Source organism: Oncorhynchus clarkii, chromosome 7 (assembly GCF_045791955.1).
Source record: "Oncorhynchus clarkii lewisi isolate Uvic-CL-2024 chromosome 7, UVic_Ocla_1.0, whole genome shotgun sequence".
Taxonomy (NCBI): Eukaryota; Metazoa; Chordata; class Actinopteri; order Salmoniformes; family Salmonidae; genus Oncorhynchus; species Oncorhynchus clarkii.
The window spans coordinates 34956856-34978009 of record NC_092153.1 but is presented as its reverse complement, the minus strand read 5'-3'; the positions used below and the strand labels follow the sequence as shown (position 1 = coordinate 34978009).

The 21154-nt window shown below is 41.2% G+C and overlaps 1 protein-coding gene across 2 annotated transcripts in view; it reads right to left on the bottom strand.

The window, feature by feature from the left end:
- LOC139413228 (R3H domain-containing protein 2-like) overlaps window positions 1-20670 on the bottom strand; it is a 70724-nt gene extending 50054 nt beyond the window's left edge. For both annotated transcript variants that reach the window (XM_071160365.1, XM_071160366.1), the window contains exon 1: window positions 20118-20670. The gene's annotated coding sequence lies outside the window, so the exon portion shown is untranslated. The remainder of the gene's footprint in view (window positions 1-20117) is intronic.
- Window positions 20671-21154: the final 484 nt, after the last annotated feature.

The window sequence follows — 21154 nt, the reverse complement described above, 5'->3', positions numbered from 1 at the left end:
CGGGTGGAACGACAGGCTACAACATATCGCTACGCTAGCAGATCGCTGACATCACTTTAGTCTCAATAAAAACTGACTGTATCCGAGGAGAATCCATCCGTCCCCCACGGTCATCTAGCCTAAAGCTTATTTTATGGTCTGGGAGCACACACGGTCTGGTCTGTCCTCTCCGTCCATTCTAGCTAGCTGTACATGGTCGGAGCTATTCTATGTCGAGGGTTTTGTAAACGAGGAAGGAAGGACCCCTCTTTTGACTGCCCCTTTTTCTGAATGAAGTGTACAAGCACAGAGACGGTGAGCGAGAGAGCGAGCAAGCACTCTCCTCTCACTATATCATGTGCACACTGCTCTGCCTTACTCTACTCCTTCACCAACCCTCCCTTCCTCGCACTCCCTTTCTCTCTCAGTAACAATATAATTGTGCTGACAGGCAGCCCAGGGCTAGTGAGGAAACCCAGCTGTTTAAAGGACTATGTCACTGGGGGAGCAGCACGACGACAAGACACACTTCAATGACGAGAAACGGACAATGAAATGTTCATTCCTCCATTCACCCACTCCAAGGTTTGCATTGCATCCCTCCTTGCTGTATAGGAAGCCACATATAACCTAGATTCACAAGAGCAAGCCATGTGACCATCTCTAACCATCAAGTCCTCAATTACAACCAACAGCTCTAGATTCTCTGCTACACTAGTCTCATTCAGTGCCCTTGGGTTTGGATGAAAAACAAACTGGTGTTGGTAGGAGAAATGCACTGCAGGGGTATGGATGGGCATAAAGAAAGAAAAAAAATAAAGAAAAGATTGCAAGAAAGAGCTTATTAGCAGGGGGAAAAGATCATTCCCTAGACAGGATGAATGGATTTGAATCATCTTCCGTAGTTCTCCCTGCCTGCAACAAGCACTCACTGCAGCACAGAATGTGTAAAGGCAGTCAAAAGTTCAGCAGCATCAGAAAGAGAGAGGCTGGATTGGACTTGAAAAGGGTCAGAAGAACAGCAGGATTGGGGTCAATTCAGAAAATTGGAATTTCAGTTTACCTTGAGAAATAATCAGACCGATGCACTGAATTAAGTGTGCACAAAAAAAAAATCATAGAACATACAAATTTTTTGACAGTGAAGATAACAGTTGTACATTTTGCTCTACACTCCAGTATTTTGGATTTGAAATTAAATGTTTCACCGGAATTACGGGACCAGTAGCGGCGCGAAAGGGCTGGGTTGAGATTATAAACAAGAGGTGGGTGTGTCAAAGCTTGCCCCCTCACTGGCAAATCAGAACATGCTCCATGGCTAAATATGTGGTTATTCCAAGTTGCGTATTTATGGTCTTTCATCCCATTTCGTTCTCAAATCTGTTAGTCCGTAATAACCTAGTTCATTAAATGTCCCGCATTTGCTTAATATTTTGAACATGTTTGCAGTCCACATTGTTCTAATTGCATTGCTCCAATATGGAGAAAAAATGGTTAAAACACAGGCTACAGCATTCACACTGGCCTAATTGCAAATTATCAATTGCAAATTGCTGTCTGGACATGAACTTGCCAACGTAGTCAATAAGCAAGATTCAATTCACCAGGCTATAAATAAGACCTAAAAAGACAGTATAATTCTAATAAAAACAAAACTTGTTTTAAATAGGCTGTGTCTAAATACAGTTATAAGCAACATATTTGCTCCCCGTGGGCGCATAATAATAAAGACAAGGCAACAAACCGGAGGGTTTTACACACATCCAAACTGTTCATAGGAGCTGGATAAATATCCAATATGAAGAGAAAGGGAAGGAATGTCCACTTAACATTATACTGAATGCAGGGACCATCTTAGAGATGAAATTTGCACTTTTCAGAAATGGCTGGCGAAATTGCACCGCATTTTAAACCATATAACCTACCGTTCAAACGTTTGGGTTCACTTAGAAATGTCCTAATTTTTTAAAGAAAATTTTTTTTTTTGTCCATTAACATCAAATTGATCAGAAATACAGTGTAGACATTGTTGTAAATGACTATTATAGCTGGAAACGGCAGATTATTTTATGGAAAATACTACATAGTAGGCGTACAGAGGCCCATTACCAACAACCATCACTCCTGTGTTCCAATGGCACGTTGTGTTAGCTAATCCAAGTTTATCATTAAAACAAGTTTATCATTATAAAAGGAAAGTTGATCATTTGAAAAACCCTTCTGCAATTATGTTAGCACAGCTGAAAACTATTGTTCTGATTAAAGAAGCAATAAATCTGGCCTTCTTCAGACTAGTTGAGTATATGGGGCATCAGCATTTGTGGGTTCGATTACAGGCTCAAAATGGCCAGAAACAAAGACCTTTCTTCTGAAACTTGTCAGTCTATGCTTGTTCTGCGAAATGAAGGCTATTCCATGCGAGAAAGTGCCAAAAAACTGAAGATCTCGCAGAACGCTGCGTACTACTCCCTTCACAGAACAGCACAAACTGTCTCTAAACAGAATAGAAAGAGTGGGAGGCCCCGGTGCACAACTGAGCAAGAGGACAAGTACATTAGTGTCTAGTTTGAGAAACAGACGCCTCAAGTCTTCAACTGGCAGCTTCATTAAATAGTACCTGCAAAACACCAATCTCAACGTCAACAGTGAAGAGGCAACTCTGGGATGCTGGCCTTCTAGGCAAATTTGTTCTAGGCATTGGTTCCTCTAACTTTCTCACTCATCACAATTCACAATTCATTAATGATACTCCATAATCATGGTAGCATCCACATAGATGTAGTGTGGAAAAAAATCCCATTCTTATTTACAATAAAAAGTGACTCCAAATGACAACACATTAATTATTCTGTTCCTATTGGGCAAAACAATCTGAAACAACCAAAAGTAACTGCAAAGGCATCCAACAAGTTTGTAGAGTCACAAGCTTGATGTAGTCATTGCGTGCTAGGAATATGCGACCAAATACTAAACTCTGGACTACTTTGATACAGTAAGTGGATTTGTCCAAATACTTGTGTGGAAAAAATATATACATACAAAGTGCTAAAACAGATATGAAAATAATGCGATGGAAAATGTTAATAACCAATTTCTGTGTTCATGCAAGTGACTGATTGAACGTGCCTGGGAGGAATCCTCACTATCAGTATGTTTCAATTTGGTATTAAGCCCAGATCTTTGTTTTGAGAATGGAAAGGTATATCTCAGTTTCAAGGTCTCAGCTTGGAGAGGAGAATCCTCGTGAGGTATTGGTTTGTCACATGCATGAACCAGTATTGGTCGGTTACATGCATGAACCAAACAATAATGATGAATTAAGAACGATGAATCATGCAAATATAACTTGTATGTGTAAGCAGTATATAAAAGAGAACAGGACTGCCCCGGGGGAGCTCACTTCAGACTGGTACTTTATGCATTTAAGTTTGACTGTGACCTCTCCAGCTTGTTGTTAATAAACAATGATTAATTTAAGATTGACTTTGAGTGTCCATGTGTAGAATTTCTACGACAATACACTAATAAAAGCCTTCCACAAGCTTCCCACAATAAGTTGGGTGAATTTTGGCACATTCCTCCTGACAGAGCTGGTGTACCCGAGTCAGGTTTGTAGGCCTCCTTGCACGCACACGCTTTTTCAGGTCTGCCCACAAATGTTCTAAGGGATTGAGGTCAGGGTTTGTTATGGCCACTCCAATACCTTGACTTTGTTGTCCTTAAGCCCTTTTGCCACAACTTTGGAAGTATGTTTGGGGTTATTGTCCATTTGAAAGACCCATTTGCGACCAAGCTTTAACTTTCTGACTGATGTTTCGGGATGTTGTTTCAATATATCCACATAATTCTCCTACCTCATGATCGCATCTATTTTAAGTGCACCAGTCCCTCCTGCAGCAAGGCACCCACAAAACATGATGCTGCCACCCCCGTGCTTTACAGTTGGGATGGTGTTCTTCAGCTTGCAAGCCTCGCCCTTTTTCCTCCAAACATAACGATGGTCATTATGGCCAAACAGTTATATTTGTGTTTCATCAGACCAGGGGAAATTTTTCCAAAAAGTACGATCTTTGTCCCCATGTGCAGTTGTAAACCGTAGTCTGGCTTCTTTATGGTCGTTTTGGAGCAGTGGCTTCTTCCTTTGCTGAGCAGCCTTTCAGGTTATGTCAATATAGGACTCGTTTTACAGTGCATACATATACTTTTGTACCTGTTTCCTCCAGCATCTTCACAAGGTCGTTTGCGCTCCTGAGCGGTATGACGGCTGCGTGGTCCCATGGTGTTTATACTTGCGTACTATTGTTAGTACAGATGAACGTGGTACCTTCAGGCATTTGGAAATTGCTCCCAAGGATGAACCAGACTTTTAGAGTTCTACAAAAAAAAATCTGAGTTCTTGGCTGATTCTTTTTATTTTCCCATGATGTCAAGCAAATAGGCACTGAGTTTGAAGGTAGGCCTTGAAATATATCCACAGGTAAACCTGAAATAATCTGTAAGCAATTGTTGTAAATATTACTTGTGTCATGCACAAAGTAGATGTCCTAACTGACTTGCCAAAAGTATAGTTTGATAACAAGAAATTTGTGGAGTGGTTTAAAAACTAGTTTTAATGACTCCAACCTAAGTGTATGTGAGTTCTCAACCCCCTTGACATTTCACATCCTTAAAATAAGGTGTTGATCCTAACTGACCTCAGACAGGGCATTTTTTACTAGGATTAAATGTCAGGAATTGTGAAAAACTGAGTTTAAAATGTATGTAAACTTCTGACTTTCAACTGTATGTTAGTTTTCTTTGAGACCTAAAAAAATAAATTGGTAGTCTGAGTTGTGCATTGACATGGAATCAGAACATCCAATTTTCTATATGAACAATTGTAATTTAACAAAAAAGTCTAAAACCAGGGAAAACAAAACAATTTTGGGGGTGTGAATTCAAATTGATTTGCCCCCCTCCAGAGTTGTTTATTGATCTTTATTTTACCCAGGTATATTAGGTAGAAAACAGTGTACAAGAGAAAGTAGTGCAGTAAGGACATGGAGAAGAGCTAGAGAAGGTTGGAGACCTCTGCATTAAATAGTAGGAATGGACTTCATCACCCACTTGAGCATTGAAGACATAACCTCACCCAGAGAGCTGTGTATGTCAGTGTGTGGTTAGACAGCCAAATCCTAATAGACCATAAAAATAGAATGCCATACTAGTTCTGGGACAGCTGAAGTTGTATCAAAGATATTTATTCTCCTTGTTCTGTGGTTGTACTCCAAACACAACTTATTTTGATTTTCTAGGTAAGTGATAACATGCTGTAAATCACTATGATAGCCAATTTACAGCATCATTTTTTGTCTTTGGCCCAACAATCTTGTGTTGATAAATGCATCTACACTCAAGCTGTCCATGTTTGTGCAATGTCCACATGCAGCGTAACATAGGGCTGGGCAATATACCATATTTTACTATATACACCGGTATTGATCCATGGAACAGTTTGGATTTTTTATTTACCTTCTACAAAAATAAAAGCAACGTGTAAAGTGTTTCATGAGCTGAAATAAAAAAATACCAAAAATGTTCCATACGCACAAAAAGCTTATTTCCCCTCATACACAAATTGCACAAATTTGTTTACATCCCTGTTAGTGAGCATTTCTCCTTTGCAAAGATAATTCATCCACCTAACAACTGGCATATCAAGAAGCGGATTAAACAGTCTGGACACTACACAGATGCACCTTGTGCTTGGGACAACAAAAGGCCACTTTAAAAATGTGCAGTTATCATTCAACAATGCCAAAGATGTCTCAAGTTTTGAGGGAGGGAGCAATTGGCATAAATAAACATCCACCAGAGCTGTTGCCAGAGAATTGCATGTTCATTTCTCTACCATAAGCTGCATTCAACATTGTTTTAGAGAACCTGGCAGCACGTCCAACCGGCATCACAACCACAGACCACGTGTAACCACGCCAGCCCAGGACCTCCACATTCGGCTTCTTCACCTGTCTGAAAACTGAAACTAAAACAGTGCATCCTGAATGGGTGGAGGAAGCAAACAATACACCAGGCCAGCTGTGATTTACAACCTGATAGCAGTATTTTTTGGACCACTAAGAAATGTATTGGTGAACTATATTACTCATGCATTGAACTGCATCTACCTATTCTGCAAACAATGTCTTACTGTACGTCATGGAATTGAGTCAATTAGAATCTATTTTTAAAACCACTTATAAAGTTGGTTTCGTAGCATAAACTGGGAATATGATATGTTTTACTTACATGACTGTCTGTTTGTTAAATATTTGCATAGTTAAAACGCTGTCAGATCCACTTTAACTGTCTAAAATGTGCTAAATTCTCTGCAGTTGTGCATAAATTTCTTCTAATTTAAATAAAATCTAATTGTATTTGTCAGATGCGCCGAATACAACAAGTGTAGACCTTAGTGAAATGCTTACTTACAAGCCCTTAACCAACAATGCAGTTAAGAAAATAACAAACAAAAGTCAGATAAGAATAACAAATTATTAAAGAGCAGCATTTAATAACAATAGCGGGGCTATATACAGGGGGTACCAGTACAGAGTCAATGTGCGGGTGTCGAGGTAATAAGTACACGTAGGTAGAGGTATTAAAGTGCCTATGCATAGATAATAACAGAGTAGCAGCAGTGTTCCAGAGGGGAGGGTCAATGAAAATATTGTCTGGGTAGCCATTTGATTAGATGTTCAGGAGTCTTATGGCTTGGAAGTTGTTTTGAAGCCATTTGGACCTAGACTTGGCACTCCTGTACCGCTTGCCATGCGGTAGCAGAGAAAACGGAGTGCCAAGGGTGGCTGGAGTCTGACAATTTTTAGGGCCTTCCTCTGACACCGCCTGGTATAGAGGTCCTTGGAAGGCAGGAAGCTTGGCCCCGGCTCCACAAGGAAACTGCGTATTACGTGGATGCAGTAAGCCAAGGTAAGTTGCTAGCTAGCATTAAACGTATCTTATAAAAAACAATCAATCAATCATAATCACTAGTTAACTACACATGGTTGATGATATTACTAGATATTATCTAGCGTGTATAATCGGAGTGAGCATACCAGTATCTAAGCATCTGACTGAGTGGTGGTAGGCAGAAGCAGGCGCGTAAACATTCTTTCAAACAGCACTTTAGTGCGTTTTGCCAACAGCTCTTCGTTGTGCGTCAAGCATTGCGCTGTTTATGACTTCAAGCATATCAACTCCCGAGATGAGGCTGGTGTAACCGAAGTGAAATGGCTGGCTAGTTAGCGCGGGCTAATAGCGTTTCAAACGTCACTCGCTCGCTCTGAGCCTTGGAGTGGTTGTTCCCCTTGCTCTGTATGGGTAACGCTGCTTCGAGGGTGGCTGTTGTCGTTGTGTTCCTGGTTCGAGCGAGGATAGGGACGGAAGCTATACTGTTACACTGGCAATACTAAAGTGCCTATAAGAACATCCAATAGTCAAAGGTTAATGAAATACAAATGGTATAGAGAGAAATAGTCCTATAATTACAATAATAACTACAACCTAAAACTTCTTACCAGGGAATATTGAAGACTCATGTTAAAAGGGACCACCAGCTTTCATATGTTCTCATGTTCTGCGCAAGGAACTTAAACGTTAGCTTTCTTACATGGCAAATATTGCACTTTAACTTTCTTCTCCAACACTTTGTTTTTGCATTATTTAAACCAAATTGAACATGTTTCATTATTTGAGGCTAAATTGATTTTATTGATGTATTATATTAAGTTAAAATAAGTGTTCATTCAGTATTGTTGTAATTGTCATTATTACAAATAAATAAAAATCGGCAGATTAATCGGTATCTGCTTTTTTTGGTCCTCCAATAATCGGTATCGGCGTTGAAAAATCTTAATCAGTCGACCTCTAATACGCACCACCCTCTGTAGTGCCTTGCGTTTGGAGGCCGAGCAGTTGCCATTCCAGGCAGTGATGCAACCTGTCAGGATGCTCTCGATGGTGCAGCTGTAGAGCCCATGACAAATATTTTCAGTCTCCTGAGGGGGAATATGTTTTGTCGTGCCATCATCGCGACTGTCTTGTGGTGCTTGGAACATGTTAGTTTGTTGGTGATGTGGACGCCAAGGAACTAGAAGCTTTCAACCTGCTCCACTACAGCCCCATCGATGAGAATGGGGGCGTGCTCGGTCCTCCCTTTACTGTAATCCACAATCATCTCCTTTGTCTTGATCACGTTGAGGGAGAGATTGTTGTCCTTGCACCACACGGTCAGGTCTCACACCTCCTCCCTATAGGCTGTCTCATCGTTGTCGGTGATCAGGCCTACAGCTGTTGTGTCATCAGCTAACTTAATGGTGGTGTTGGAGTCGTGCAGTCATGAGTGAAAAGGGAGTAGAGGGACTGAGCACACACCAACTGAGGGGCCCACTTATTGAGGATCATCGTTGCGGATGTGTTGTTACCTACCCTTACCACCTGGGGGTGGCCTGTCAGGAAGTCCAGGATCCAGTTGCAGAGGGAGGTGTTTACTCCCAGGGTCCTTAGATTGTTCACCAATCAATCAAATGTACACTGCTCAAAAAAATAAAGGGAACACTAAAATAACACATCCTAGATCTGAATGAATGAAATATTCTTATTAAATACTTTTTTCTTTACATAGTTGAATGTGCAGACAACAAAATCACACAAAACTTATCAATGGAAATCAAATTTATCAACGCATGGAGGTCTGTATTTGGAGTCAAAATCAAAATTAAAGTGGAAAACCACACTACAGGCCAATCCAACTTTGATGTAATGTCCTTAAAACAAGTCAAAATGATGCTCAGTAGTGTGTGTGGCCTCTGTGCCTGTATGACCTCCCTACAACGCCTGGGCATGCTCCTGATGAGGTGGCGGATGGTCTCCTGAGGGATCTCCTCCCAGACCTGGACTAAAGCATCCGCCAACTCCTGGACAGTCTGTGGTGCAATGTGGCTTTGGTGGATGGAGCGAGACATGATGTCCCAGATGTGCTCAATTGGATTCAGGTCTGGGGAACGGGCGGGCCAGTCCATATCATCAATGCCTTCCTCTTGCAGGAACTGCTGACACACTTCAGCCACATGAGGTCTTGCATGGTCTTGCATTAGGAGGAACCCAGGGCCAACCGCACCAGCATATGGTCTCACAAGGGGTCTGGGGATCTCATCTCGGTACCTAATGGCAGTCAGGCTACCTCTGGCGAGCACATGGAGTGCTGTGCGGCCCCCCAAAGAAATGCCACCCGACACCATGACTGACCCACCGGCAAACCGGTCATGCTGGAGGATATTGCAGGCAGCAGAACGTTCTCCACGGCGTCTCCAGACTCTGTCACGTCTCTCACATGTGCTCAGTGTGAACCTGCTTTCATCTGTGAAGAGCACAGGGCGAATTTGTCAATCTTGGTGTTCTCTGGCAAATGCCAAACGTCCTGCACGGTGTTGGGCTGTAAGCACAACCCCCCACCTGTGGACGTCGGGCCCTCATACCACCCTCATGGAGTCCGTTTCTGACCGTTTGAGCAGACACATGCACATTTGTGGCCTGCTGGAGGTCATTTTGCAGGGCTCTGGCAGTGCTCCTCCTGCTCCTCCTTGCACAAAGTCGGAGGTAGCGGTCCTGCTGCTGTGTTGTGGAGGAGGCCGTAGGAGGGCAACGTCTCCTGATGTACTGGCCTGTCTCCTGGTAGCACCTCCATGCTCTGGACACTACGCTGACAGACACAGCAAACCTTCTTGCCACAGCTCGCATTGATGTGCCATCCTGGATGAGCTGCACTACCTGAGCCACTTGTGTGGGTTGTAGACTCCGTCTCATGCTACCACTAGAGTGAAAGCACCGCCAGCATTCAAAAGTGACCAAAACATCAGCCAGGAAGCATAGGAACTGAGAAGTGGTCAGTGGTCACCACCTGCAGAACCACTCCTTTTTGGGGGTGTCTTGCTAATTGCCTATAATTTCCACCTGTTGTCTAGTCCATTTGCACAACAGCATGTGAAATTTATTGTCAATCAGTGTTGCTTCCTAAGTGGACAGTTTGATTTCACAGAAGTGTGATTGACTTGGAGTTCCCTTTATTTTTTTGAGCAGTGTATTTATAAAGCCCTTCTTACATCATCTGATGTCACAAAGTGATGTACAGAAACCCAGCCTAAAACACCAAACAGTAAGCAATGCAGGTGTAGAAGCATTTAAGACAGTACTTACTAGTGTTAATCAGGGCCCGGTATCTCAAAACCATCATACGGCTAAGTTCATCATTGGATGCCTTAAAATGTGTTTTGGAAACGGGGCCCAGAATCCAGTTTCCTCCTCTTCTTCCTCCTTTATCCATGTAACAGTCATCTCCCCCTCCTCCTCTTTCACTCCATAAACTACATCCTCCACTTCTTTTACAGTAAAGTCCTTCTTTCACTCAACGCGTCTTAATTTTTAACTGTAACAGCCTCACTCTATTTCTTGTTTTACTGTGATATCCTCTACCTCCGTCCAGCAGACCTCCTCTTCTTTAGCAGGAGGAGAGTAGTTTAGTGACTACATGGTCGAGGATGTTAGCTAGCTAGGTCATTGCTAACTTAACCAGCCCGCTAGCTGACTAATAACAACAACACCGTAAATATGAATTTAAATCGGATAACTAACTAGACGACAGAAGAGGGTTTAAAACACCGTGGCTAATATACACTAAAGCGTCTAAAGAGCTTTATTGGTTTGGCTATTTTGGCTAGCAAGCTACCGAGGTGGCGGACAAACTGTTGCTGCTGTTGAAAGAAGCGTTCCGTCCACTAGATTTTACATCACACCAAAAGCATTGCCTTAAATTCCCACACCGCCATCTGCTGACTGGAGTGGGTAACGTAGTAGAGTAAAATGTATATTTAATTTTCAGACAAAAGTTAGTGTAGAACAAACAGTTATGTTTTTGCGTTATTACATATTTATTCACTTATTTCCAGATGTCTTCTAAACTACCTAAAATGCACTATTTCTCAACGTCATATGGAGGATCTACTCTGTGCTACGGAGTGTGTATGCTAGCTCAAGCTTGCAAATGTTAGCCACACCTCATGCTTTCCATGTACTGTGTTATCTAGAGAGAACCCATTATAACGGTAGGCTCTGGTGCCTTCTTGCCGTGGGCTCAAAAGGAAGGAGAAAATCATACATATCATACAAAGTGATAAGCTTTGAGGGCACTATGGTGTTGAATGCTAAGCTGTAGTAAATGAATAGCATTCTCACATAGGTGTTCCTTTTGTCCAGGTGGGAAAGGGCAGTGCGGAGTGCAATAGAGATTGCATCATCTGTGGATCTGTTGGTCGGTATGCAAATTGTAGTGGGTCTAGGGTTTCTGGGATAATGGTGTTGATGTGAGCCATGACCAGCCTTTCAAAGCACTTCATGGCTACAGACGTGAGTGCTACGGGTCGGTAGTCATTTAGGCAGGTTACCTTAGTGTTCTTGGGCACAGGCACTATGGTGGTCTGCTTAAAACATGTTGGTATTACAGACTCAGACAGGGAGAGGTTGAAAATGTCAGTGAAGACACTTGCCAGTTGGTCAGCGCATGCTCGGAGTTCACGTCCTGGTAATCCGTCTGGCCCTGCGGCCTTGTGAATGTTAACCTGTCTAAAGGTCTTACTTATATCGGCTGAGGAGAGAATGATCACAGTCTTCCAGCTGATGCTCCCATGCATGTTTCAGTGTTACATGCCTCGTAGCAAGCATAGAAGTAGTTTAGCTTGTCTGGTAGGCATGTGTCACTGGGCAGCTCTTGGCTGTGCTTCCCTTTGTAATCTGTAATGGCTTGCAGGCCCTGCCACATTCGACGAGCGTCAGAGCCAATGTAGTATGATTCGATCTTAGTCCTGTTTTGATGCTTTGCCTGTTTTATGGATCGTCGAAGGGCATAGCAGGATTTCTTATAAGCTTCTGGGTTAGAGTCCCGCTCCTTGAAAGTGGCAGCTCTAGCCTTTAGCTCAGTGTGGATGTTGCCTGTAATCCATGGCTTCTGGTTGGGGTATGTACGTAAAGGTGGTCTAGATTTTTTTCCCCTCCAGTTGCACATTTAACATGCTGATAACATGCTATTTAGTGGTGGGCTTCTTCCAAAACCAAGCATTGCTTGGTAACAGCAAATCATTTTTTTGTTACTTGTATAAATATGAGCTGGGATGTCTGTCCTGCAAATACTTTAGGTCAGACACTATATAAATTGTTTGCAATGCACTCATTAGCATTTAGTTAGCATGCTCTATTGCATTTTATATGCATTTGTTAGCACTGCTAACCTTTGGAGCAAAGGCTCAGTGTTTTTTTTTAAAGCACCCCTTGTGTTCAATGCCGGTATGGCACAAGGTCGGTTTGAAGATAATCTGGTTACCACCCAGGCCTAACACTCTCTCGCGCGCACACACACAGGTATGAACTAGAGGTCGACCGATTATGATTTTTCAACACCGATACCAATTATTGGAGGACCAAAAAAGCCAATACCGATTACTCAGCCGATTATTTTTTTTTTAATGTATTTATTTATTTGTAATAATGACAATTACAACAATACTGAACGAACACTTATTTTAACTTAACGTAATACATCACATCAATTTATCCTCAAATAAATAATGAAACATTCAATTTGGTTTAAATAATGCAAAAACAAAGTGTTGGAGAACAAAGTAAAAGTGCAATATGTGCCATGTAAGAAAGCTATGAAAGCTTATGAACATATGAAAGCTGGTGGTTCATTTTAACATGAGTCTTCAATATTCCCAGGTAAGAAGTTTTAGGTTGTAGTTATTATAGAAATTATAGGACTATTTCTCTCTATACCATTTGTATTTCATATACCTTTGACTATTGGATGTTCTTATAGGCACTTTAGTATTGCCAGTGTAACAGTATAGCTTCCGTCCCTCTCCTCGCCCCTACCTGGGCTCGAACCAGGAACACATCGACAACAGCCACCCTCGAAGCATCATTACCCATTGCTCCACAAAAGCCGCGGCCCTTGCAGATCAAGGGGAACAACTACTCCAAGTCTCAGAGCGAGTGACGTTTGAAATGCTATTAGCGCTAACTAGATAGCCATTTCACATCGGTTACACCAGCCTAATCTCGGGAGTTGATAGGCTTGAAGTCATAAACAGCGCAATGCTTAAAGCATTGCGAAGAGCTGCTGGCAAACGCACGAAAGTGCTGTTTGAATGAATGCTTACGAGCCTGCCGCTGCTCAGTCAGAATGCTTCTATCAAATCATAGACTTAATTATAACATAACACACAGAAATACGAGCCTTAGGTCATTAATATGGTCAAATCCGGAAACTATCATTTCGAAAATAAAACGTTTATTCTTTCAGTGAAATACGGAACCGTTCCAAATTTTATCTAACAGATGGCATCCCTAAGTCTAAATATTGCTGTTACATTGTATGACCTTCAATGTTAAATCATCACACGTTTGTCGAAGTAGGCTGCGATTCAATGAGAAATTAACAGGCTCCGCATCAATTATATGCAACGCAGGACACGCTAGATAACATAGTAATATCCTCAACCATGTGTAGTTAACTAGTGATTATGTTAAGATTGATTGTTTTTTATAAGATAAGTTTAATGCTAGCTAGCAACTTACCTTGGCTTCTTGCTGCCCTCGCGTAACAGGTAGTCAAGCCTGCCACGCAGACTCCTCGTGGAGTGCAATGTAAGGCAGGTGGTTAGAGCGTTGGACTAGTAACCGGAAGGTTGCAAAACGAATCCCTGAGCTGACATGGTAAAAATCTGTCGTTCTGCCCAAGAACGAGGCAGTTAACCCACCGTTCCTAGGCCGTCATTGAAAATAAGAATGTGTTCTTAACTGACTTGCCTTGTTAAATAAAAGGTGTATAAAAAAATAAAAATAAAAAAATAAAAAAAGGCAAATCGGTGTCCAAAAATACCGATTACCAATTGTTTTGAAAACTTGAAATCGGCCCTAATTATTCAGCCATTCCGATTAATCGGTCGACCTCTAGTATGAACTGCATGCACCTCTCTCACATGCAGACACCGTTATGTATGCATGCATGCGCACACGCTCTCACACGCTCTCATGCATCATTAGGCAAGATGAGTGATGGACTGAAGTTGGCTACATTAACTAATCTAATAGACCATGCTATTCTGTGATATTCAAACCAGATTGTGGAGTACCGTTAGTTTAGGCTGTATAGTATATGATGGGTATTTGATCCCCGTACAACTAAGAGTATTTGAATAGTGCTTCCCAAAACATCTAGGCTCAGGCTGAGGCTATATTTCCAGTAAAGCTTTCAATCCCCCCCACAACACAGTTCCTAGTAAACTGTATGATATGTAGGGTATCCAACAATGCATCCAGAAATCAACTATTCTCCCAAAAATACAGGTAGAGGGGCAATGACTAACACACACAGTGCTTGGCATTGTGCATATGTTGAGACCATAACAAAATATAGCTACACAAAATATAGCTAAACTTATAGCTACAAAATATAGCTAAATAAGAATGTGTTCTTAACTGACTTGCCTTGTTAAATAAAAGGTGTAAAAAAATAATAATAATAAAAATAAAAAAAGGCAAATCGGTGTCCAAAAATACCAATTACCGATTGTTTTGAAAACTTGAAATCGGCCCTAATTATTCAGCCATTCCGATTAATCGGTCGACCTCTAGTATGAACTGCATGCACCTCTCTCACATGCAGACACCGTTATGTATGCATGCATGCGCACACGCTCTCATGCATCATGACAAAAATATGGCAAATTTTAGGCTAGTTAAAATGTACAATATTGTTGCTTAATTCAAACAAAATCAAAGCATTACAACTCCACGTGCAGATTTTGGTCCTATTGCGTATGATAGTCCAGTTCCGTATGAACGCTAGGGGGCTATGACGTTCTATCAAATGTAGTCACAGGCTGAATCTCAAACCAAACACATGGCCCATAACCCCTTTATCGAGTTGCCACTTGCCCTTGTGTTCAATATTGATCAATCTAGTCTGTTAAGTGTTTTAACCTAAATTAGCAGAGACAACGCGCACTTGACATCAACTGCCACTTATCAATATTCCAAAATTAAAAATCTATTTGGGACCATTGTCTCCTGTGACCTAAATTGTGCATGGCTCACTCACAATGATACAAAGGCACTGGGGCAGACAGATGCATACTCTGATAGACAGTGAGAAAGTTGTAAAAACATCTATATTCCTGTACAAGTAGGCTATATCGGTCACAAGTAATTTCATCAGCTGATTTAAATTGTTGTAGCCTGCTTGCGTCTAGCTAGCGTCACTAACAAACACAGGGATGGAGTTTTAGCTAGCTGCGCACTGCACTGATAAACATTAGAGCTTGCACAATTACCGTATAATCGAAGGTTATGGATGAAGACAGTCATGAAAATAAAACTGTCATAACCGTTTATGACCACCTATTATGCCCTCACTGACTTGAATGGGGATGTACGTTCTAGTCATTCAATTTCTATGGCAGCATATGCAGTCAGGAGCGGAGGAAAGAAAAATGTATATAGAAATAAAATCGATACAGTATATAGATATATATACAGTATGGAAATAATATATAAAGATATATAGCTACGTAAAGTAGGGACAGCTAAAAGCACAGAGAGCAGCAGCCGACTCGATACTGTACTGACTGGGGGGCAGAGCAGGCTGTTTCGCTGCAGTCACATACCTTTCACTGCCATTTTTCAACTTAACAACGATGACGCGCCGAGCACCTTATATTCATGGCATATAATTTGAACGATGCAAATCTTATACTAACGTTACAGCATTGTTGCATTGGGTATGTTACATTTTTATTTTTCCCCTTTATGATGATCGGGACCTGTTCGTGGTAGTTTCGTGATAACTGCAATGTGCCTTTAATTTTGTGGAAGAAACATTTTTCATTTCGTTTTAATGTTTAACCATTCACACTCCTAGCGTAGTGATAACATGTCCAATCCCCCAAAACACAGAACGACCAGCAGCTGAAGCCAAATCTTATTGCCATTTATTTTTTGTATATATTTTATAGGTTAAAGGTTAAATTGTTAAAGGTTAAATTGTTAAAGGTTAAATTGTTTATTTAACTAGGCAAGTCAGTTAAGAACAAATTCTTATTTTCAATGACGGCCTAAGAACAGTACCTTGTCAGCTCGAGGATTCGATCTTGCAACCGTTCGGTTACTGGTCCAACGCTCTAACCACTAGGCTACCTGCTGCCCCAAATTTATACATCTCACAACAATGGATTTATTGCATGCTTTTGTTTGGACATCTTGTGACTGAAATATCAGCTCTAATAGTGATGACTGATGATCCAGTTTCTCTCCCCCTCGATACCGGTTCATGTCTTCTCCCAGTGAGTGGTTTGCTGCCTCAATCCTCTGCTTTGCAGCACAAACCAGTTCCCCCCCCCTCCCAACCTTTTTCTGCGATAAAAGTACATGTTGACTGAATAAAATAATGTCACGACAGGCCTGACTGAAACAGCTAATGTCTGTAAACTTACCAAATGTCGACAAAATAAAATATGCTAGACATGGTGGGATCTTTTTCTGCCTGTAAAATAGAATTGCTAGAATTGGCGGTGGGAAATTATTTTATGTGAAATATTTATATAATAACCATCATACCAAAGTAACTTGGAGTCACGCGATGGATGATATGTTGTGGGGTCCTCCCCCTACGATTTGGGAAAGCATGCAGTTTATTAGGCTAAAAATTACAGATTAAATAAATTATATACTTCACAGGGTGGCGAAAGTGCACAGCGATGATGCTCCTTTCCAATAAATATCGAGGGTCTTATTCTGGTGACATGATGATCGATTCTTGACTGCAGTTTGACAACAAAAAAATTATCTTGCTACTTTGTCCACAACAATGTCATCATGTAGTCTATACCTGCACTGTATCTGTGAGCTGTTGGCAAGAGCACACGTGCCAAGACCAGAGTGGGAACAGTCGCTATATAATGCAACCTTTTTTTGGGATAAAACCAGTAACTTGTATTTTGTAAATTCCATACATGGGAATTTAAAAAGTTATTTTCATGTGCACTACATCATCACACACAGCTTTTCATCCGCAAAAAAAGTACAATTGATGGAAACATCTTGTGGGACAATGTGCATATTGTTTTCATACAGATTTTAGAATATTCGCATTCAAATTTGTCCTCAATTGGATGGAAGTCGAGCTACTGACAGTAATGGCAGGTCTGATCCAGTCTGGACCCACAGCCATGCAACCAACACACACACGTCCAATGTAAACCTGGACCCAGAGCCCTGCAACCAGTCACCTATTCCCTCCCAGCCTCCAGGTCTGATCAATTATTTACATCTAGCAAGCAGTGGAAGGATTATATACATCTAACAAGGCGTGGAGGGAAAGACAGCGAGAAGGAGAGATACACAGATAAATCGAGGGGGTAGATAGAAGGAGAGGGAGGGAGAGGATGAATAGAGAGAGGGGGGAAAGAGGAGGAGAAAGAGAGAAGCAGCAGTAGCACCAGATCTGTGCTCAGGCAAAGATCTATAAATATCTCTTCACGTCTCTCTAGAAAAAGCCACCATCTCCACTGCCGCTGCTGCTGCAAACACAGAAGCAGATCTCAGGTAGACAAACTGATGAGTAGGGATAGGGTTCTATGGCGGTGAATCTACCCCAGGATTTTATCCGGATCAAAAAGTTATAGAAACAGTTGCATTTTTAAGCCAACTTCCTGCAATTCTACAAATTTATCCATGGAGCAGAGCTTTTTTTTATTTCTGTTTTTAAAGCTGATTTCCTGCAATTACTCCCATTTTGCAATGCAGCTGAGTGAAAAATGCAGTTTTAAAGCAAGTTTCATGGAATTCAATTAATTTTGCCATGGTTTATACTGTGTTCTTTGCTCAAACATAAAATTAACACTGATATGGGTATTTTCAGATCTTCCTGTCTAGCTTTAATTTAGGTGATTTTTAGTTCTCAGATAGATATGATACAAAACATTAGGACACATGCTCTTTACATGACAGACTAAGCAGGTGAATACTATGATCCCTTATTGATGTCACTTGTTAAATCCACTTCAAATCAGTGTAGATGAAGGGGAGGAGACAGGTTAAAGAAGAGTTGTTAAGCCTTGACATGGATTGTGTATGTGTGCCATTCAGAGGGAGAATAGGCAATACACAATATGTAAGTGTTTTTGAATAGGGTAGAACAGAATGAGATGACTCATCACTTTGAATCACAATTACTCAGGGCTATCAAATCACCATCTCAAAGAATTATATTTATGATATACAACTTCCATCTATAGGCCTATCAATTGTATGTCTAATCTAGTCAAACCAGTTAATCTATAAATTAAAATAAACGTTTTAAATGTGGCTAGATAACACATGGTACAAACTAAGGATAGAAAATCAGATGTCTCTTTTGAGCCTTTTCATGTTCCAACAAAAAAATGTAAACTAAACAGGCTCAAATAAGGGAAACTGCATATTTACGTGTGTTTATGTACCAAATGACAGTTAGGGTACAGCCACCAGTGCAATAGCAAATTGAGGTGGATGACAGAGACAGGCAGCCACAGCAGGCAACTCCCACCACACTGCCGCTTCATTAGGAGCAGACTGTTGAATCAATGGTTAACCTTCTGAAGACAAGCCTGTCCCTAAAACCACACAAGCTACTCTCTAAAAACCACATGCCCCACCCATAACATTCTGACACCAATTTACTATATGCTGCTGCTGCACAGGGAGTGAGCAGCGTACATTCATCTGCACTACATGCTTTTCCTATCCAATCTCTTTTGTGCTCATTAGGCAAGATGAGTTGGGGGGGGGACTGAAGTTGGCTACATTAACTAATCTAATAGACCATGCTATTCAAACCAGATTGTGGAGTACAGTTAGTTTAGGCTGTATAGTATATGATGGGTATTTGATCCCCTTACAACTAAGAGTATTTGAATAGTGCTTCCCAAAACATGTAGGCTCAGGCTGAGGCTATATTTCCAGTAAAGCTTTCAATCCCCCCCACAACACAGTTCCTAGTAAACTGTATGATATGTAGGGTATCCAACAATGCGTCCAGAAATCAACTATTCTCCCAAAAATACAGGTAGAGGGGCAATGACTAACACACACACACACAGTGCTTGGCACTGTGCATATGTTGAGACCATAACAAAATATAGCTACACTTCCATACAGCCGTTACAAAGTAGTTTGTGTAAAGCATAGCACAGCGACTTGGAAGACAACACGTCTTCTAAATTTCCATGTCTTGTTGCAGAGGATTAATTTGAATTGAAAAAAATGCTCCGTTATTAAATGAAATAAATGTTTTGCTCCATGAAGTAATCCAATGTTTCCGCCACCATCTTGTCCATTTCAAATCTTCTCTCATTGATTGAGGTGGGTGTCCACCCCAAGTGCCGCATGCCAATACACGGAGTTCGGAGTGCAATCATGTTTACATTAAATACACTGGAGCCGACAGGAGATATGGGTCAGAAAACTTTCCTCAATGCAGGAATGGGATATGCCACTGTACTCCAAGTTAACTTCATCCACATGGACACATCGAGAAGATTGAAATACTGCTAGTTTTCCAGGAAAACTGCCCTTTTCGTCATAATACTAACTAGCAGGAGCCACCGCAACCATTTTGGAATGGCAGTGTCAGCCAATCAGCTCATTTGTTGTTCAACCCAACATGTAATTTCATAATGGCTGCTGTTGGCGACTGCTAGTTAACATGAGGACAAAAAGGGCAGTTTTCAGGGAAAACTAGCAGTATTTAAAGAGCAGTGTTGATAAAAGGTACGATTTGGAGTACAGTGGCATATCCCATCCCTACATTGAGGTACGTTTTCCAACCCATATCTCACACCAGCTCCATTGTGTCTTAATGTAGCCATGATTGAGTTCAGACTTCAGTGCAGCTCAGTGTAAAATAGCTTCACGATAGGGTCGGTATATTCTGGCAAGTACATTAGGTAGACTAGCTAGTTAGTTAGCTCATTTACAGTGGTTGGTAGAAGATTTGAAAAACTCTCGCTTACCGTTTAGATGAGTCTTCTCTCAATGAAAGCTTCTTCGATGGGTGTTTTTTCGAGTTGAAGGCTGCTAACGCGTTAGCTACTGCTGGTACACAGACAGGCTAACATTAGTGTAGGGTAAGCTAGCAGCTGCTAGTGCAGTGCTGAGTTCCCAAATGTTTAACGTTAGCTAGCTAAACGGACAGTTCACACTGACAATACGCAGCAACCAAGTTAGCCTTTTCTTCTTATGCTAGATAAGAAGGCTAACAGTAACGTTAACTTAGCTGTCAAACAAGGTGTCAGCTCACCTGCTCCTTTTAGCTAGCTAATTATCTTCAACGTTAGCTAACGTAACAACAAATTCGATTAAAAAAAATATCGATGACAAGATCATGGGTTACGAGACAATTGAAGAAATGCCGATATGTATGCGGTTAGTTAGCGATACCGCTTGTCAACCACCCTCCGAATGGTTTACCCAATGCTAACTAATAATGGTAAGAATAAATCGCTAGCTAATTAGTAACGTTGGCTCCATGGCTAACCAAACGCTGAGTTGGCTCACGGTGAAAGCCACTGCACTGTCAAACGCAATCGACTCAAAACCGCACACACGTGAGAGGTATCTACATTGAACGTGGAAGATAAAATCAGAGAAAACGCATCCAATAACTTCTAAAATGAAAATAACGAGAACCTTACACTTTGGATAAAATAAAGAAAAACGAGATTCCCTTCGGCTCCGGCTTCCAATACTGTGTGATTGCGACCCGCAATTCGGGGTGTTCCTGCATGTGGGCATTCCTGCACCTGCAGGAACGCCCCCCCTCTCGAGCATCCAATTGGTTCCTGATTGACCGCCTTTACCCTCAGAAATACAGTGTAGACATTGTTAATGTTGTAAATTAATATTGTAGCTGGAAATGGCAGATTTTTTTAATGGAATATCTACATAGTTACATCTATTACATAGTTACATCTATCTACATCTATTATCAGAAACCATCACTCCTGTGTTCCAATGGCACGTTGTGTTAGCTAATCCAAGTTTATCATTT